Below are 12,959 nucleotides of genomic sequence, written 5' to 3'. Positions count from 1 at the left end.
GCTCAGCAGTGGTGAGGAGTCTGTTATTTTTACTTGATTTTCACAGCAGGGATGGTGAATTCATCAATGAAATGTTTATTTTTGCCTTAGTTCTAAAATGTCCCTGGAAGGGAAATTTGCCCTTCACCTGCTTCCTACATGGGAGGCCCAGCTGCTCTTTCAGGCTCAGTTTCCAGACACAGGGCTGCCATCAGCTCACATTCTTCTGTAAGAAGATTTCTAATAATGTTAGTAGTTTTTAATCTATTTTTTCACTCTAGGAAGGGGATTTCAAAATAGGACTCTTCATGCCTGCTGCTTAAAAAGAACGGGAGCATTTTGTGAGAGAGTGTATTTAAAGCTCTCTCCTTTAGACGTCCTCTCCCCGCATTGCCTCCTCTCCTTGCTATGCTTCCTGTGTCGCCCGTGGCATCATTCCCATCCCCCTATATGGATTTTTTCTTCTTCCAGGGTCTGACATTGATAAACTGAGCTGGTGCCACCCTACTGACCTACATGGCCAGCATAGCCCTGGGCAGCTGTGGCCAACACATGTGCCCTGCTGGGGAATCAGGCGTCATTCTCAGCGTGCCACCGCGCTGGGGCTCCTGCTCTCAGCAGCTAAAGTTAGGAGTATGAGGACAGCTGTGTGAGATCATTGAGCTGAAGGACCTTGTCCAGCAGGACAATGTTTGGGAGACTGGTGCTCTGTGTTTTCCTGGCTAAACAGCCTGCTCTGCCTGGTTACAATAAGCTTTTGTTTACTTGAACTCAAGAGAGGATTTCTTACTGTGACCATGGTGAACTTCAGTAAAGCTGAGATGTGATCTCCAGAAAAAATGTGTTTACTTTTATTTCTGCCCTACAAAAAGAAATAGAGAAGGGCCAGATTTGTTGATTACTTGCATTCAGTGCCTCCTGACTTTTCATGATCAGGACACTAAATATGAGGATTCTAGCCTCCTCCAGTCAGTTGTTTGTAAGTAAACTCTAAGCTTTATATGATATATATATATATAAGCCTTATGATAACACAAATAACTTACTATTGGACATGCTTTGAACATGAAGCATTAAGGAACAGACCTACTTTCCTTGGAAGATTAAATGTATCCTTTAATATTATAGTGCAAATGGCTCTTAGTATTTGCAGTGTTATTTTAACCTTCAAGGTGAGAGGAGTCAGCCTCAGCTCATTGGCAGGAAAACAGTTTTTTTCACCCAAAAGCAGCAGAGTCATAGTGAAGTCCAGGAGGTCTTCAAGGAGGAGTCCTCTGTCTGAACCAAGCTGCAATAGCACTGTTTTTTCTTCCTGTCATAATTTCTTTTCTGTGCCTCTGCAGGTGTTACCCTGTAGACAAGCTAATTCTAATGCATCTTTTGTGCAGCCAAGGACTGCAGGGGGAAAAGAGAGTTTCAGATTCCTATAAGTCCCTAATCTCATGCTTTTGGGCAGTTCTGAAGCTCTTGTGAAGTGCTATATTGGGACAGCAATTCAAATTAATACTCAAGGGTGGGAAGGAGGTGTTTGTGGCAGTGGGTTGCTGGACAGGGGGGATGAACAGCACTCCTCACTGGACACATGGGGTAAAAAGCAGAAGGGTTGCCAAGATTAGAAGAGCTCTCAAATGAAAGGCTTCAAGGTTTTTCTTGAAGACCAACATCAGAGGTTAACATGGGCAAGTAAGGTGAGAGAATGAAAATTCTTCTGAGGTCTGCTTTGCACACAGGTGTTCACATGAATGTGAAGCACATAAGGAGCTACGTTTTAAAATTAGTAAGTGCTAACAGGTACCTGGAAAAGAGAAACCAAACTCAGGATACTACTGGTAGCACATGGACTTTGTAGTCCTGATGTAACCAGCATCTGAGAAATTAATTTAAGACAGTCCTAATAAGCAAGAGACTGGTGGTAAATGAGAGAGGCAGGAGGAGAAGAGTAGAAGTATTTACTAAAGCTGCTATACACACACAGGTTATCAGAGGGGAGTGCTTTAAATTATAAATATTTTAGAATGTAAGTATTCTTTGACACAGCAGAATAGTTCAGAAATCAAATAAATAGAAAAATCAGTTCTTTCTATTGTATAAGCTGAAAGAAATGCAAAAAGAGAATAAACACTGCAGCAAAACTTTGGGAAGTAAGTTTGAATGACAAAAAACACCAAAATTGGCTCTGTTAAATGATATATTTACTTCAAATATAAGTTATGCCTGGAATAGCAACTCTGCAAAAAGTGTCATTTTGGCTTTCTGTCTCAGTATCCCTCTCTATATAACAGCTGCCCTGTGCCTGTACTTCATAGATTTGTAGCCTGAGCTTAGCCAGGACCATATCTCTTTAAAAAAAAAAAACACCACAGACAAAGAATGAAAAACCCAGGCTGGGAAGGGGGAGCTAAAGCCTGTGCTGCATTGGGCTGGTTGAATTCTCCGGGTTGCAGCAGCGGTCACGGAGCCCTCTGCAGCCTGCTGATTTTGCAAAAGAGGGGCAAAAAGAAAATTTTGTGGTCCAGATGCTGGCAAACACAAGGAACCAATGGAATAAGTGGAACAACGAGCAGACAAGCATGTGGAAGCAGTTTATGAAGAAATAGTTAAATACTGAGCTTTGTCCCAGCAGATGCTGTAAGTATGAGGTCAATAGCAGATCCTGTGGGCACTGCAGTTGTTCATGGGAGATGTTTTATGGATATTCCGATGCTTTTAGCACTTACAGGTGGAGAAAGCATTGACTGTGACACGTTTAATAGTGTATTTAGGCAAATAACTGTACTGTCTGTGTCTCTTGTCTGTGTTGGGTGACTGATGAGCTGCAGTCTGCTTGGCAGGGTGGGTGAAGCATAGGACTTTTCACATGAGCTTGTTCTTCTTCCCTGATGGCTTGTCTGGGCTCTGCTTTATAGATGTGCTACCAGATTGCTGCAGTACCACCCTCCCTGTGCAAGGGCCTCTTTCTGAATTTCAGCACTGCCTTGAAGCACTGGGATACACAATACATTTTTTCACGCTGCTGTGGCTGATTTACTTTAAAAAAATCCTAGAATTATTTGTTACACAAACTTACTTCATGCCAAATCACCCTTCTTCATTTTTTCTTATGCATGCAGTTTTAGAAAGCTTATGAAATTCCAATAGCTTTGTGTGTTACTATTTGGAGACTGGTTCTTAACATAGCTCTCCCAAAGAGAGTGCCAAGTATGATTTATTACTCAAAGGAATGCACATTTTCCTTTCTTCGGTCTGTTTCTAGCAGTACATTTTTAAATGTAAACATTTGTTCTTATGGAATCCAATGCCTCATTATTTGGCAAACGATTTGATGCTTTTTATTCTGCATATGCCCTAATGATCTAGTACAGCTTTAAAACCAAGCAAAAAAGCAGAGCTAGGCTAAGTTTACTGCACTGTATTTCTCAGCAGTTTTTTTTTTTCGTAATCAGGCAAAATTTTTATATTGTAGCTAAAACTATGCATGTCAGCAGACAAAACAACTAAGTAATGAGTATTTTCCTTGTTATTTTATGAGAATATTAAATTATTTTTCATCTGTCTAAATACTGCATAAGACCATGGTAATTTGCTCTAAAACAAAGAATGTCATCTATTGATGGGCTCTGCAGTTGTACCTGGGTACTTACCCAGCTGCTGCAGAACCCCTGGGAGATTTCACCCCTGTAGCAGAAGTAACAGTGGGGCAGCTGTGACAAGCAGCCTGCACAACAGATGTGTTGAGGAGGATGAGTAGATGATGCAAGGAGGAGTCTTCTTTTGTGCATCTCTTTTGGGACTTGGCAGTACTGCAGCTCCTGATGCTACTGCCTGCAAGTAGCTAAACCCTTCTGCCCCTGTCATGCTGATCACCTCACTGGGGACATAAGACAGAGCCTCCCTTACACTGAGAAACCCACAGGGAAATTTTCCCAATATTGCTTTTGGAGTTGTCTTCACCTCATATTCACATTCATATTACAGCTCTGTCAGCTGTTTATTTGCACAACTTCTTATTGCCTGCTACCAGAAATTGAATTACAGGAGACACAGTTTAGCCCTTAATGAGCTTACCACAAATTACTGTTACCTAGGGAGTGCTCCAGCAGTGAATGTGAATGCTGAGGATGTTGTATTGTCAGTGCTTGCTCTTGTCCCTTCCTCTCCTCTGTCAGTACTGTCACCCTTCCAACAGCAAGCAGCATCTCTGGTTTGAAACATGATTTCCAAAGGCTGAGAAAATAATCATTTGCATTGTCATGAGAGCCTTATAAGAATACAAACAGAATAGAAAATCTCAGTCCCACATAGAGAATTTCTTTTCCCATACTGATAATGTGCAGGACCATGACATAATTCAATTACATACAATTGTTTTATAGGCTGCTTACTGTTGTGTGAAGACAGTGGGAAAAGCTCAGCTCCTGTGTACTTCTGTTGTTTCCAGCAGAATTATACTGGGGTGAATTTGGCGTTTTCAAGGCCAGTTCAAAAACCTTTTCTTTCTCCCTCTCTTCTTAATTACTTTCCTGTTTCTCAGACATGATTTTTATGGCCTCTATGGCAAAAGGCTCAGATTCATAAATAATATGGAGGATCTAAAATTCCCAAGTTAGGATCATGCTCAACTGAGGCTCCTTGTAAAGTCAATGGAAATAGAGGGGTACTTGCAGGAACACAGATATACCACATTCCCCAGATTAGCCAGTGGTCATTATCATTCACAATGTTTGGGGCTGCTTGGACCCTACTCTCAAAAACACAGTTTTGAAATTACTGGATGAGTGTTTGTTGTTAAAATACATGAAACTGTATTTTCTTGAAGAGTTTAAAGAGTGTCTAGCTGCCTAGTTTTATGAACCCTTGAAAAAACACAGTTTTAAAAGACTGCATGTCAGATTTTGAAGTATTTGATCTTTTTGAAAATTTAATGTTTTCTAAAATATGCATTAATTTGTTCAGCAATATTTTTATTTTACACACAGTTATTTTTTCTGCCTTAGCTAAGAAATACTACAAGGTGCCCATTTGGTGTAGCTGATTTTTTCTGTATATCATATTCAGATTTTTCTTGTCTTTAATGGATATAGTTGCATTCTAGCAGTCTTGAAAAAAATCTTTAAATGGGCTGGTCTAGTATACTATCATTTTTCATCTTCTTTTTGACCAGCTCAGTAGAGGAGGGTTGCTGTTTTTGGTAGTGATAGAGATACACAGAGTGTGAGGAAGGAAGTTTTCACACTGTCTATGAAGACCTATGTGTCTTTATGCACAAAAAAATTCAGACTAGAAATAAATAAAGCTTACCTGTCTTCCCTAAACTTACCTGTAGAAACTATCTCCACCCAGGAGAAACCAAAATAAGGCAGCATTTCTGATAGGTGACGATTGTACTCAGGACACGAAGGCACAGGCCTTTTGAGCTTCTCTGGTGACCTCTCAGGAGGGTATAAATGTGCCCCAGACTCCTCTTGGTGGTAAGGTTTGGCCTCTTATCCTACAGGAAAATGATGCAGCTGGTTGTCAGTCACCACCTACATGAGATAAGACAGCTGTTGGAAAACAGTAAAACAGTAAAGGTCAGAGCTTTAAGGCTCTGGCCTCCTGAAGAAGGAAATAATGATGTATTTAAATTACCAGTTTTAGTTAAAGCTTCAATGAAGCAAAAGGAGATGCCTGCACCTTGTTTTAGGACAGGATAATTCACCTTGCTGTATTTTTGTTAGTTATATGTGGTATGTGGTGGAGCTTTGCAGCATAACAGCAAAACTACCATTAGGTTTTAACTGATGTAAGCTGAGATCCTGGAGAACATGATAGTAGCTTCAGAGTGGTCTGATGTGCTTTACAAGAAGGCACCAGCTGTTGCTGAGTCCTGTTCCATAAAATAATTCTCACTATGAAAGAAATTTTAAATGTCAGGAGATGTCTGGAAACCCGTTGGGAGAGAAAGAGAATTGCAGTACTCAGCTCTCTGGCCTTGCTTATGCTACCTGTGCTTTCCCCATAAGTGTTCTCCTGGAAACCTCTCTCTTCCTCCTCAAATATCTCCCTCCATATTGTTCTTATTGTCCTTCCCAGGCCAATTCCTATGGGAATTACCACTTCTGATAACCTCTCATGAGGTTTTTTTGTATCAGCAGTGTCTCTGCTCTGCCCTAATCTTCCAGCAGCATCTTGCATTTCTCCTGCTCCCCAAGGATAAATTTGGAGGCCCTGGCTCCAAATCTGTATTGCGAAATAATCTGTGCTCCTTTGTGCTTAGAGGTGCAGCAAGCTCTTGCCTACATGGGACCACACCAAACATTTTCTGAGCAAGGCTCTCTGGATACAGCAGTGCACAGAAAGCCATGGAGCAGGCTGTGCACTGGAGGGTTTGTTGTTTTTTTACGTGGAGTCTCTTATCGGGTGCTAAAAAGTAATTTTCACCTCATGATCTTCGTGTTCATTTTGGACTGGCATTGCAAACACTTGGCTCTAGGCATAGGCTTGTGCTACCCTGCCCAACCCTGTGCCATGCAGTATCCCAGCCTAACAGTGTTGATCCACCACAGCAAATTAGATTTAAGAGTTAAGAACCTAAAGCACTTTCAGGCTTCCTTTGGCTTCTCCTGTCAATGCTAAATACATCTCTTCAAATCATATTGGTTGGTTGAGGTTTGCACAATGTATGTACATGTACATGGGGACTTTCCCCAGATGCCAACAGTGGTGTGGAAACTCATCACTTTGGAACATACACAATTACATACAATAAATTATTTGGTTGCATATGTTAGAGAGCATTCTCCTACTGCATAAAAATGGATCATGAGGTCTGGAAGAGCTTTTCAGTCTCTTCTGAGAGCCCACAAGACTGATTTATTTCACTTTCTTATGCGCTGTGATGAGGATGATGTCAGAAAAGTTGTGCCTTCCCTGTCTTATAAATAATAAAGGAAAAAGACCATTTCTCCTCTTTCTCTAATGGATCAGTGTTATAGCTGGATGGAAAAGGCACCAGCTTGCTTTATGGAACATAATGGAGTAGCCAAATGGCTCTCAGTTGTTTCTATTGATCCCAGGGGCTCCTGCTTGTCCCTTCACCCTCATCTCTGGTACCCCATCATCATGCAAACCACTACTTTGTTTAAGAGGAATGGCAATAATCTCTTGAAGTTTTATTAAAACAAAGCAAAATAAAGCAAAGCAAAACAACACAAAACCAAGACAGAAATAACAGAACAAAAAACATTTGGTCAACCTAAAATACACAATATAACAATCTTACAAGTACCCTTTCAGTGGAGCTTCATTTATTAGTTATTAATCTAGCAACTCCAATCTTAAATGTGCTTCTCCTTTCTGTTGCTCGCAGAGAGAGGTTGCTGTTATAAGCTTCTCATTAATCATAATTTTGACTAATGAGGTGCTGTCTAATCAAGTAGTTCAAAACACTCTGCAGACGCTCAGGAATGCAGCTTTATGATTACCCCTGCTGCTTAATATAGGTGGTTGTAAAGGAAGAGATGTCAAATCAGAGGAGCACTAAATCTTGTCAGAGTTCCTCTAACAATCTCTTTCAATAACAGTTGCTGATGTCAATTAGACCTGCTAAACAAACAGGCTGCATTTCGGAGCTTTCACACTGCTTTGCAGCAAGAGCAAAGGAGTAAATTTGTCTCAACTTTTAAAATATTGAGCCATGTCAAACCAAATCTCTGTTAATCTCCTTGCTTCTGCAATACTTGGCTTTCCTAGGTGAAAATTTTCAGCATAGTGTGTCCCGGTTTAGAGACAACCCCCCCTACTTAGGAAGAAATTCATATAGATTAATTCCCTGCTTAAAAGCATACTAGTCATAGACAGAAAATGCCACACCATTTGTCATGTATTTTAGCTGACAAATGGCATAGAGATGAAAACACTTCTGGTCATGTCTGTCAAACTCTAGCCATACTCTTATAAGTAAGTAGTGATCTTAAGAGCATCTTCCTGCTGCTTCTATAAAAACTGTAGGCTTGGAGAAACAGAGGAGCAGAAAGATAATGTATTTATTTTTTATTAATATTAGTAACTGAAAATAAAATTTGGCCGTGCAATAAACACTGCAGAAGTGTTTATTTGTTGGTCTGAATAACACCCTTTGCCAGGAAGATGAATAGCACTCATCTGAGCTTGTCTCACTTTTTATTCTGTTTCTGAAACAGCTCCCTGTACTTTGCAAGAAGATTTTTCTGGTTCCCATGTGGAAGTGTCCTGGAGAAAGAAGACAGCCTGCGAGATATTCCCCACTTTTTGCTTATGGGCCTGCCCCTCTCCATGACATGAATTATGGAGGCATACAGCATTAAGCCTGTTGTAGTGACTTTATGCTACAGAAGTACCATTTTTACACAACCTAACCATCAGTATTTCAGGCCTTTTGACCTAAGAACCTTACCATTCCCTCAAAACTCCCACAAGTCTGGAAAGGCCACAGGAATGTCACATGGGGCACAGGCACCCAGGAGCAAGGGTATGCACTGGGTGCATGGCCCAAATCTACCCAAGTTTTGGCTTGGGCACATGTAAGTCAATATGCAGCACTCTGACTGCGGACCAGTCCTACTTTTGGGGCAGAGGGCTGGAGCAGCATAGACACCACCTCAGGACCATGTATGTTTCCAAGATGGAAAGAGAGACACTGTCCACCTGGTCTTAAGGCTAATATAAATTTCTGTAAATGTAAATGGTCTTTTATGTGCAGGATGGGACCTCTTCTTAACCCTCCTGCTTTCTGACTTTATGGTGTTGTATAAAGTGAATTTTCTGTCTGTCCTAAATCTTTAGTAACACAGCATCCTTTGCTTTTGTAGTTAGCCTTGCACTACTGTTACTGACTCATATACTGTTGAGCAAATTATTTTCCTGACTAGCCACCAGAGTAAGGCTGCCTTGCTCTATGCCTTTATTGATTCTTTTCTTTTCCAAAGAATCAAGCATGAGCTGCCTGTCCTTACTTTCAAAGTCTTTGCCATTCTCATGCATGCTCTTCTCTAGTACCATGAATATGATCTTTCTTTTTGGCTGGCTAATAATGACATTCTCTCATGTTTCCTTGTTGGCTTTTTCAATTGAATCTCACTTCTGCACCACATTAGTTCAGAGGTTACTACATGCTGATCTAAATCAAGTGAGGATGACGAGGATGATGTCTGAAACCACATCACATACTGTGGCTGTATATCCCTAACAGCTTGCACTAACAGGAAGGAAGGAAATTGTAGTTGCCTTTATCTCTTCCCTGCCTTTCCTCATGACTGTCCTCATAAAAATATCTTAGAGAACTCTACCTGGGAAATGAAGTATTGAAAATGGACAATCTTTCAGCTATTTCAGTGCTATGGCAACTCCATGGCCTGCTAACAGGCTGTGCACAGAGGAGCTCTGTGGGGTTACAAGGAATCTCCTGGAAGAGAACAGTGCCCTGATGTAATAGGCTCTGAGAGCCTATTTTTGGAAGAAAGCTGATCAGTCTCCAAAACTGACACATTTCTCTGCTTGTATCTCCTTTTGGAGGGCTGCCTGAGGATCTCATTGCTTTTATGATTAATTTTTCCCTCTCTAGGCTCAGTTTTCTTCTGGGACAATTTAAATCTGTAAATGTTTGTACTCACAGGATCTGATAGGTTAAACAGGACTTCTTTTCCTTTGCTCGGTTGCCTAATAGATTTACAAAGTATAATCTCACATTTTCTTTGCAATCTTTTCTTCCATTCTTCTTTGGCTAAAAAGATCAGTTTCTCTTACTCTCTGCTAAGAGAACAGGCTGATTCCTTTGGCTGTCCCTGTGGTTTCAAGTCATGTCCCTGGGGAACTCGAATTAGTTTCTTATAATCATCTGCCACAGAGCTGGTTCTGTATCTATCATTATTGTAATAATTTCCATCTCTTGCTTAACTGATAGTTTTCAGTGTGGTCAGTGTTTCTAAACTTCACAAGATGAGATTTATGCCATTCTTTCTCTGGAAAATATTTTAAAATTAAATTTATTAGGTTGATTTTGCATTGCTTGTTATATTTTAACTGATTTTGCATTTGCTGTCATGTCTTTAATTCATCTTTCCTTTCTAAAGCCTTGCACATTATTGATGTTGCAACATCAACGGATCTTAGAACAGATCCAATGGATCTGTAGTTGCCCAGACCACTTTTTCCACTCATATACTCAACTCTTTTATTAAACCTAGTTCCTACTAACATTGCAATTTTGGGTTCTAGAATTCTTGGACTAAGATAATTTAGTTTCTTCCAAATAAAATGAGTTAACTTTACCTCAGTTAGGGAATTTCAGTTTCTGCATGTTTGTAGTTTTTTTTTTTCCTACTATTCATGCAATATTGGTCCCTGTATTGAATGTTAAAAATCAAAGTGAATGCTACTTGCCTCTATTACATTTCCTCTGTTATAGGGTGTGCATGAGGCTTCTGAGTAAAAAACATCTTATCTTAAACTGTGCCCAGAAATCCTTTGGAAGCTGTTGCAGTGTAGGAGAGGCCTCATTCAGTGAAGTGGTGCAATGCACACAATCTGCAGTGCCAAAACTTCTGTGAAGGTCCCTAACATGAAACAGAGCTCTGTTTCTTCAGATGCAGTTATGTCAGGAATACACAGTTGTCTTACCTGGAGATCCCTCAAACCAGGATTGTCTGGTTATCTCATGCCTCCTGAAGGAGAGAATGACTTGAAAGATTCATGATGTTATCAAGATTATCTCATAGTAAGCTTTTTAGTAATTAAACATGAGAAAAGGTGCTTTGCAATAGAAATTGAGGAAAGGATATGCATTAGGAGGGGTCTTGGCTTCCTGAATGCTCCTTGGAAAGCTGCTTATCTTCCCCTCCATGGAAGAACTGGCAATATTCCCTAACTGTACACTTGAAATTTCCTTGTCATGTTTTTATCACTCAAATGCATATTTCTGAGTTGTACATCTTAGAATTTCAGACTCTCTCAAACCTTAAAGTACTGCAAAATACATTCACACAATAAATAAACTGTGTTTAGGTATATCTGATGCAGGGCAGTGTTTTGTGAGTAACAACCTTGCCTGATTTCAAGTATCTGTTAACAAAAGAAGGAACCTCTATCTAATAACAAATACTGGTTTGATGAAAGAAAAAAAAATCAGTATTCGAAACAGCTTTGATTCTCAGCAACTGAAAATAACAGCGATAAGAAATGTTTTCCAATCTTCACTGCAATCTTAGGAATCATAATGAAAAAGACCCTGAGTTGTCCTTAAAAGACAGAAAGTGCAACTAAGAACACAATTGCTTCTACCAGCAGGCTAATATCCTTCCTTCCCAGCCATCTGTGCTGAAAAGTGGTCAAAGAGAAAGATGCTGGGTTAGAAAAGGCAGCAAGTACAGGTATCAGTAACACTGAGTTCAGGGAGCAGTGATGCCTAAACCAAGTATCAATTCATTTTACTGACTGAAGACATTTTTGTCTAAAGAACTGAACCCATCTGCTCTCAATTTAAATGCTGAAGTAAGATCAGTAGGAAAATTTTAATATAGGTAAACCTATATTCACAGGAAAGAAAATTAGATATTATTTTTAAAATATTGTGCGGAAGGATAATGTTCCATATGTCTGTATCACTTATAATAGTTATTCTGAGTTTGATTTACTTAATAAGTGAGAAATTTTCCTAAGTATATTTTTTATGCTTTAGACATCTGAATATAGACAAAGACTTAATTATTTGTGCTTATCTAAAACAAATAGCAACACAAGTTTTATACTGTTTCAGTGTACTTAAGCCTGAACTGCCTGAAAGTAGTTTACAAGGTAGGTGAGAAAAGAGGTGGTTTGAGATTGAGATACCAAGATTAGGTATTCAGAATCTAGGGCATAGCTTTCTGCTAAATAAATATTCTTCCCAAGTTCATCTTCAAAATAAGTTAATTTATTGTTTCATCTTCAGTGCATTCCTGCAAAATGCACTTCAGGCATTTCATGTGCCTGTGCTAATGGTCTCTTGTGGACAGAACTGCATAGTGCCTTGTTGTAACCATGAAGGATATTTGGTTTTCCTTGGTTTTCGGTCATCAGTAACATTACAAGTTGTGAGTTTTTCAGGTTATTCTTGAAGAAAATTGCTGTGGGGAGATATCTTTGTAGCTAAAAAATATCACTTTAGAAATCCAAACAAAATCCAATTAAGAGAAATACAAAGAGAAGGAAAATGTAAAAGTACTCACTCCCCCCTGGGGAATTGCATTTTCAGAATATTTGGCCAATCAACTTCCATCCCTGTATCAGTTACAAGGACTGACTTTAAGAGAAATGGCTGCTGGCATAATTATTCTGAAATGTTAGTGTTTTATATACAAGGGCTCAATTCCTGTCCTGCCCTTCACCTGGTTTCTCATCAGGAACTCATGAGACTGACATCCCACTGTTAGATAATTTAGAAATTCTTGTATTGGCAAGTCTGCATAGTTGTATTGCTACAGTGGATGGTCCAGATTAGCTCAGATATTAGAAATTATGTAGCTGCATTTTGCCCAGTGTTCAGGTCAGTCTTAATGTACTCTGTACAATTAAGAACTCTCTTATCAATTAAGCTGGCATCATAGTGTGCAGTCAAGTCATAACCCATATTCCTGATATTTTTTCTCTGCTTCATAGTCCCATTGTTCATATGTTTGTGACTGCAGACCTCTTTAGGTTTCTCCATTCTGGTTTCTGTACTATGGACAGCCTCAGTTTCCCATTTCATTGGAAAACTATTGAATGGTCAGAACTAACTACACACAAATGATTCTCTTTCTGCTGGTTCTTTTGTGGGTCATCCACTGCTTTCTTTCTCAGAAGAGAGGTCTTAAAATCTCCAAGTTTCTGCAGAACAGCAGTGAGGTTTTAACCACATGGCTCTTTCCCTCAGTTTTGGGTTTTTAAAGCCTTTTTATGAAGCTGCTATGTATTGTTGAGAAACCACTTGGAGATATTTTAATCTG

General features: G+C 39.6%; 1 protein-coding gene across 2 annotated transcripts in view; it reads left to right on the top strand.

Annotated features, from left to right (window-relative positions):
- The first annotated feature begins 2,385 nt into the window (after window positions 1-2,385).
- The window catches only part of SACS (sacsin molecular chaperone), a 59,117-nt gene continuing 48,543 nt past the window's right edge, over window positions 2,386-12,959 (top strand). For both annotated transcript variants that reach the window (XM_071735812.1, XM_071735794.1), the window contains exon 1: window positions 2,386-2,607. The gene's annotated coding sequence lies outside the window, so the exon portion shown is untranslated. The remainder of the gene's footprint in view (window positions 2,608-12,959) is intronic.

This window comes from Heliangelus exortis, chromosome 1 (assembly GCF_036169615.1).
Source record: "Heliangelus exortis chromosome 1, bHelExo1.hap1, whole genome shotgun sequence".
Classification (NCBI taxonomy): domain Eukaryota; kingdom Metazoa; phylum Chordata; class Aves; order Apodiformes; family Trochilidae; genus Heliangelus; species Heliangelus exortis.
Note: the sequence above shows the minus strand (reverse complement) of the source record. Positions and strands in the feature narration are given on the sequence as shown.